This window comes from Myotis brandtii, unplaced genomic scaffold (assembly GCF_000412655.1).
Source record: "Myotis brandtii unplaced genomic scaffold, ASM41265v1 scaffold504, whole genome shotgun sequence".
Lineage (NCBI taxonomy): Eukaryota > Metazoa > Chordata > Mammalia > Chiroptera > Vespertilionidae > Myotis > Myotis brandtii.
Genome location: NW_005369217.1, coordinates 4,246,210 through 4,253,256, shown reverse-complemented (window position 1 = coordinate 4,253,256; position 7,047 = coordinate 4,246,210). Strand labels below are relative to the sequence as shown.

General features: G+C 37.4%; 1 pseudogene; it reads right to left on the bottom strand.

The window, feature by feature from the left end:
- Window positions 1-1,073: 1,073 nt before the first annotated feature.
- On the bottom strand, window positions 1,074-1,990 carry LOC102262934 (annotated as a pseudogene).
- Window positions 1,991-7,047: the final 5,057 nt, after the last annotated feature.

The following is a 7,047-nucleotide window of genomic DNA, read 5'->3' as shown; positions in this document are numbered from 1 at the left end:
TGTCAAGTATCCAAATATGTTATACAGCTAAATGGAATATAAATATTAAATGTGTGCTCAATTCATTAGAAAAATTCACTTCTTTTTATTTGCAAGAGAGGGTAGGAAGGGGAAAAAATCTCAGTTCAAACAAAAATAAGTTTTGTTTGAAAGGATTAAAAAATACCAGAATTTCAGAATTTTTCTGATTACTAGTAAGAATTGTTTTAGCTACAATAATAAAGCATCTCCATCTTTAAAAATATTTGTTATATTAAAGAGCATATTCTGCACAAGACAAAGGCAACATTTTGCTAAAAATGCTTTATAGCCCCCTCCCGTTCTTTTCTCAGGGCCTCCCCGTAAGTTGCACGCCAAGTGCAAACATTAAAATTAACCGTATGGCTTTTTGTCTGGAGACATTAAAGACATGTGCTTCTGTACAATGCAAATTTTCAAAATAGAGGCTTTCCATAGCAGCACAAAATGAGATTTATAGAAAAACATTAATTTCTGAGACTTGAAGTAAAAATAAAAGTTGAGCAAACCTGATGTATACTTGCATGAGTGTGGGAGATGGGAACATCCAGTAAGCAGGCAAATAACCATATCAGCCCCACTTTCTATGTTTGAAATGACTAAAGGGCTAAACCACATAAGGTCCAGAGTGTTGAGAGTTCCTGGGATTTTAGTTCTGTATGATACTAAAAATACACAAGTATTATGCTGGGTGTTTTAACATCTAATCTTTCTAAATTTCTTATATATTGATAAGATTCTGGCATGGGAATAGATTTAAAGACATAACTCAATACCGCATGATTTCAGGAAAAGTCAATTCGTACAAATGATAAGCACATTTTAAATGCTGAACAGTAAGAATCTTCTGTTAAGTGTCAAAATAGGCGAATCATAACCCAAACATAGAGGTTGCAATTCTGTCAAACTTGTGGCCTGGTAAAACTGCTTTTCAGTACTCCTATGGGAGCGTCATTAGATTTATTCACCAAGCCAACATGTTGGCTAATATGTATGACAGATTAGATCCTGCCTCAAGTTCCACTTCCAAGGCAATGGCATCAGGCACCCCTGTTTTATTGAACGCAACAGTTGTTTCTATGATCGTTGGAGTCTTTGAAGTGTGGCCACGGTTTAAGACAATACTTCTGCAAACACAAAAGTTGCTTGCTGTTAAAAGCTCCATGCGTTTTTGTCCTATGAACTTTACTGCATCTCATATTTCATTCCACCTTGATTAATGCCAGGGCAACAAGCACTGGCACTCTCCCAAGGCCTGCAACACAACGAACAGCAATACAACAACCAGGTTCTTCATGAAACTTAATATTTTAAAAATATGTTTTTATAGGAGGTCATGGTTTGATTCTCGGTCAGGGCACATGCCTGGATTGTGGGCTAGGTCTCCAATAGGAGGCAGCCGATCAATGTTTTCTTATCATCAATGTTTCTCTCTCTCTCTCCCCTTCCTCTCTGAAATCAATAAAAATATATTAAAAATAAATAAATAAAATTAAGTAATTAAAAAATACTTTTTTATTGATTTTTTTAGAGAGAGAGGGAGAGGGAGGGAGAGATAGAAACATAGATGATAGGAAAACATTGATCGGCTGCCTACTATTGGGGACCTAGCCCACAATCCAAGCATGTGCCCTGACCGAGAATCAAACCATGACCTCTTAGTTCATGGGTCAATGGTTCAACCACTAAGCCACACCAGCTGCTACAAAACTTAATTTTTACAAGACTTTACCATCTATCAGCAGTCTGATTGGTTGGTGGCGCACCATCATCAAAAGGCCAGTCAAGAACACAGATGCCTTCTTTCTCCACAAAGGTAGTATCATAAGTTGCTTCACATATTCTTACTATTGTGGTAACTCTGTACTTAAGTTCCTCTATAAAATTGTTTAAGGTCACATTGGTTGGATTGTGTGTAATAAAAAAATCTCATGTTCTTGTATGTGACTTCCATAGGAGCTGGGCAGTTCATTTGAACCTTGTTAATTTAGTTACAAAACAATAGGGTTATGAAACAATTTAAAAATTAAGTACATAAATGATGCAAAGAAATGGAGTCTACTTCAATATGCTCCACTTGACATCCTCAGTGCTTTGAGTATGAAGTTGGGAGTAATGGGAAATGAAATGAATCTCCTAATAAGAAGCAGCAATTCTTCAATCCAATAACACTTGTTTCATATGTAACAAGTTTACTCCAAGGAATGACACTAGTTTCTGGAGCCAAAAGGGAGTCAGCCTCTTTACACCCTGAACAAATACGACCTGAGAAACCAGCCGTAAAAGAAAGCGCTGGCCTGGCACATCCACTAGGAATTCAAAAAAAATGCAGGACGTTCTGATACAACTAGACAGCAGACTAAATGAAAGTTAAGCAATGGAGCTAAAAGAGAATGCAGTCAAGGTTAATGGGGGGGAAAAGGAGGGCCTATGTCAGTGATGGTGAACCTTTTGAGCTCGGCGTGTCAGCATTTTGAAAAACCCTAACTTAACTCTGGTGCCGTGTCACATATAGAAATTTTTTGATATTTGCAACCATAGTAAAACAAAGACTTATATTTTTGGTATTTATTTTATATATTTAAATGCCATTTAACAAAGAAAAATCAACCAAAAAAATGAGTTCGTGTGTCACCTCTGACACGCGTGTCATAGGTTCGCCATCACTGGCCTATGTAATACTTTCAACAATAAAGATTTTTTAAAAAGCAGAGAAAGTAAAAAAAAAAAAAAAAAGGAAAAGAAAAGAATGCAATCTACAATTTTGCCAAATGTTTGCAGCTCTCATGTCATAAAATTCTAGAAAGATACTTTTAAATAAATTCAGCAGAAATGACACAGACTTTGACTCCACCATTGCCCCTCCCCTTGTTCTCTGGAGATATTATTGCCACAATAATTGCAGTTACCCACAAGTAACATCATATAGCAGAGTCTAGTCACGAACAGGAACTCCAGACACTGTGACTGTGAATGCTAATCCCTCTGTGGTCACACCACCATTGAATGACCTTGGGCAGGGCACCTAACTTCACCTACCTGACTCAGATACCTCACCAACAAAAACCTCCAGGAATTTACAGGATAAGTTTCCAACTCCTTACATGCACAAGCTGCCCTCCAAATGCCTTTACAATGCTTAATGTGAGATCACTCAGGACAAATGAAATTAGTCTTGTTCCCTAGAATCATTCTGTCATGATGTGTTCTGACCACCAAGATAGAAACCCATGTCTTTCAATTCAGATCATAACCACCTTTTAAAATATATTTTTTATTGAGTTCAGAAAGGAAGGGAGAGGGAGATTTAGAAACATCAATAATGAGAATCATTGATCAGCTCCCTTTAGAGATCTTATGTGAAGAGAGAGGACCTAGCCATCTGCATGGTGCCAGATATTTTGGAGGGTGTGAGACTGGAGCCACTGCAAGCTGATTTTCTTACCACTCCAACCTCCAGCCTGCAGGGGCACCAACACTCCTATGAGGACTCCGCTGCCAGACTACAGGTCTCTTTCTAACAAAGATCTCCCGGAAGGAACTAGGAGATAGAAACTAACCTAGTACAATGAGGCAACACCAGCTCGAATAACGGGGAATATCTGGGGTAACTACAACCCCCTTATGCTGCAAGGAGTTTTTCCATACAACATGTTGGGTCTAGGGCAAATGCAAGCTAAAAACTGCCTTTCAAAATCACATTTATCAGTGAGTATTCACACAACCTTTGAACTTCAATTTTGTGACAAAACCATTTCCCAATATGCATGTGTTTTCCTCACTTTGTACCTTCTGGCTGTCAAGTGGAGCATGTTGACTGGCACTTGGACATACTTACTGCAAAACAGTGTGTGAACAAATCCAGGTGACACTTCTCCAAAGCTGCCAATTTTAATCTTAGATAAAGAGCAGCCCTGGCAAGTGAGGGGCAGGTGGAGATGGATAGTAGTAGAGAAGGCAGGGAAATTATTGTGAATTTTATGTTTTTCTCTCTTGCAACTAAAATATCTTGTATGTTGGACAAAGTTGGCAAAACATTAACACAGGGGTGCTAAGAAAAAACTGCTTCTTCCCCACTTCCCCATTTCTTGGAGTTCCGACAACCACACTCTGCTTAAAACACTCGAGGCCCTCTCCCATTGGTCCTTGCATCCTCCTACTGCTCATTGATGCTTTTGTTTTCCACAAGCATAACTTCCATCTGTGTTGAGTCTCTTCCACTTCTCTCAGAAAAAAAAAAATCACGGTTCAGTGATTCTCAGACATTATAGAATATCTCCCTGATATGTATGGTATAAGCAATAAAAACCTACAGTCTCTGAACTAAAAAAGTAGAATAATGGAAGCCAACTCAATGTCTTCCTCTAAATCTAAACAGAAGTATTATTTAGTAAAATGCACATACTAAGGCTTGTAACCAGTTCGGCATCCAAAAGGCAGTAATGAGGAATAATCCTATGAGAATCAGGACAGTCATCACAAGAGACATCGACAACTTTCCCTTGGCAAATAACAAAACAAATAAAAATTACTTCATGTGCTCATTGATGCTTTAGATTTCTTTGATAGGAATTAAATATTTCAGGGAAAGTTACTATGTTTTTTTTTTTTTTTTTATGCAATCACACAAGGTTTATTTACCTATTCCTAGTGGGTCCTAGGCTCCAGCAAAGGCCACCCGCGATGCACACCGAAAGACGACGACGAAGACGGGGACAGACAGGCGGCCGCAGTTGGTTCAGGCTCGCACAGCAGAGCAGTCTGTCAGGGGCTCGTCTCACGGAGCGACGTGGAGTCCTCCTCTCATCAGGCAGAAGACCAGTTACTATGTTTTTAAAAAAATATATTTTTTATTGATTTCAGAGAGGAAGAGAGAGATAGAAACATCAATGATGAGAAAGAATCATTGATCTGCTGCCTCCTGCACGCCCCTTACTGGGGATCGAGTCCGTAACCCTGGCATGTGCCCTTGATTGGAATTGAACCCAGGACCCTTCAGTCCTCAGACCGACACTCTATCCACTGAGCCAAACCAGCTAGAGCAGAAAACTACTATCTAATAGCAAAATTTCTTTAAAAATGCATACTCTTTGACCTCACAATTCAACTTCCAGAAATTTATTCCTAATATATAATCAGAATTTATTCCTAATATATAATCAGAAATGTATACAAAGATATATGTATTTCAAATTTCATTATAGCCTTAAAATACATTTATAATGTAAATTTTCAAACATATACAAATGTAAAGAGAATAATATAATGACCCACCATGTATCCACTATCCAACTTTATTGTTTACCAACACTTTGCCGAGTTTTTGTTTCATTTACCTCATTATTATTTCTGCTAAAATATTTTAAAGCAAATACCAGCCATCATGTCATTTGACTCTTAAATACATTGGTTTGAATCACTAAAAAAAAGGATTTTAAAAATTAACATTATCCTCATATCATTCTTTTACCATCCAAGTTAGCAATAATTTTTAATATCATCTAATACCCCTTCATGTATAATTTCAAAATGTGAAAAATTGCTTTTATAATTTATTTAAATTTGGATCTAAAAAGTTTCATATGTTGGATATCATTGTTATTTCTCTTAAGTCTCTGTAATCTATAATAATTTCTTCACTTTTCATTATGCTACTTATTTGTTGAAAAAAAATCAGGTCATGTCGACCTGCAAAATTTCTCATATTCTGGATTTGGCTTATTATATTTTTCTCCTGTCATTTAATATGTTCCTCTATCCCCTGTAAACTGGTAGCTAGAGCTAAAGTCTTGATAGGATTCGGGTTCTTTTAGGGAAGAGGCAAGAATGCTTTATAAATGGCTGTTTGTGCTTCATATTAAATCACATCAAATGCCCTTAAAGCCTATTTGCTCCATTTTAGTGATGTTTACATTGCTTAGTGGATTCAAGTGTTCTCAGTCTAGTTCCTCGATTTTACATTTTCTCATCAATTTGTCACCTAGTGGTTTTAGCAATGATTTGACAATCATTGCCTAGATCTATTATTTGACTAGAAATTAAAAATGGTGATATTGTAATTTTATAATACCTAATTGTCTTACTAGATCTGTTTCTTCTACAATGAAGGAGCTTTTGCCCACCACCCTGCCTTATTTTTCTTCCTCTTTTCCTTTTCTGCTATTCTTCCATCTTTTCCCCACCTTTGTTTAAGTCTTAGACCTAGAGTTACATAGAATCAGTGCTCATTATCAGTGTTGTTGCTGCTATTTCCCCCATCATCTCAGGATGGAATCATGGATACCTATATTCTGACTTCTTCATGTTTAAAACTATTTGCTTATTGCCTTGATATTTAAAGGACAGCTGGGGTAGATAACACAGCCTTGTTTTTATTTTTTTTCTCTTCTTTATTTTTTAGTTACAATTTACTTTCAATATTATTTTGTATTAGTTTCACGTGTACAGCATAATGGTTAGACAATCATACTTTACAAAGTGTTCCCCCCATTATTTCCAGTATCTAGCTGGCACCATACATAGTTACTACAATATTATTGACGACATTCCCTGTGCTGTACTTTACATCCCCATGACTATTTTGTAACTACCAATTTGTACTTCTTTTTTGTTGTTAATCTTCACCTGAGAATATTTTTCCACGGCTTTTCAGGGAGAGTGGAAGGGAGGGAGGGAAGGAGGGAGAAAGAGAGAGAGAGAAACATGGACTGGTTGCCTACTTGCATTCGCCCTGTACGCAGCCAGGGAGCAAACCAACAACCCAGGTAAGTGGGCTGATGCTCCAACCACTGAGCACACTGGCCAGGGCCAGTTTGTACTTATTAATCCCTTCACCTCTTTCATCCAGTCCCCCAACTCCTTCCACTCTGGCAACAACCAGTCTACTCTCTAACACTTGTTTTTAAAAGTGGGAATGAAAATGGTCCAAGTATTCAACAATCAGGGAGTGGTTGAAAAATAAATTATGGCCAGTTAAAAAATGAAACCCTGGTCCATACAGCCATTATATATGCTACAACCACTGGAAAA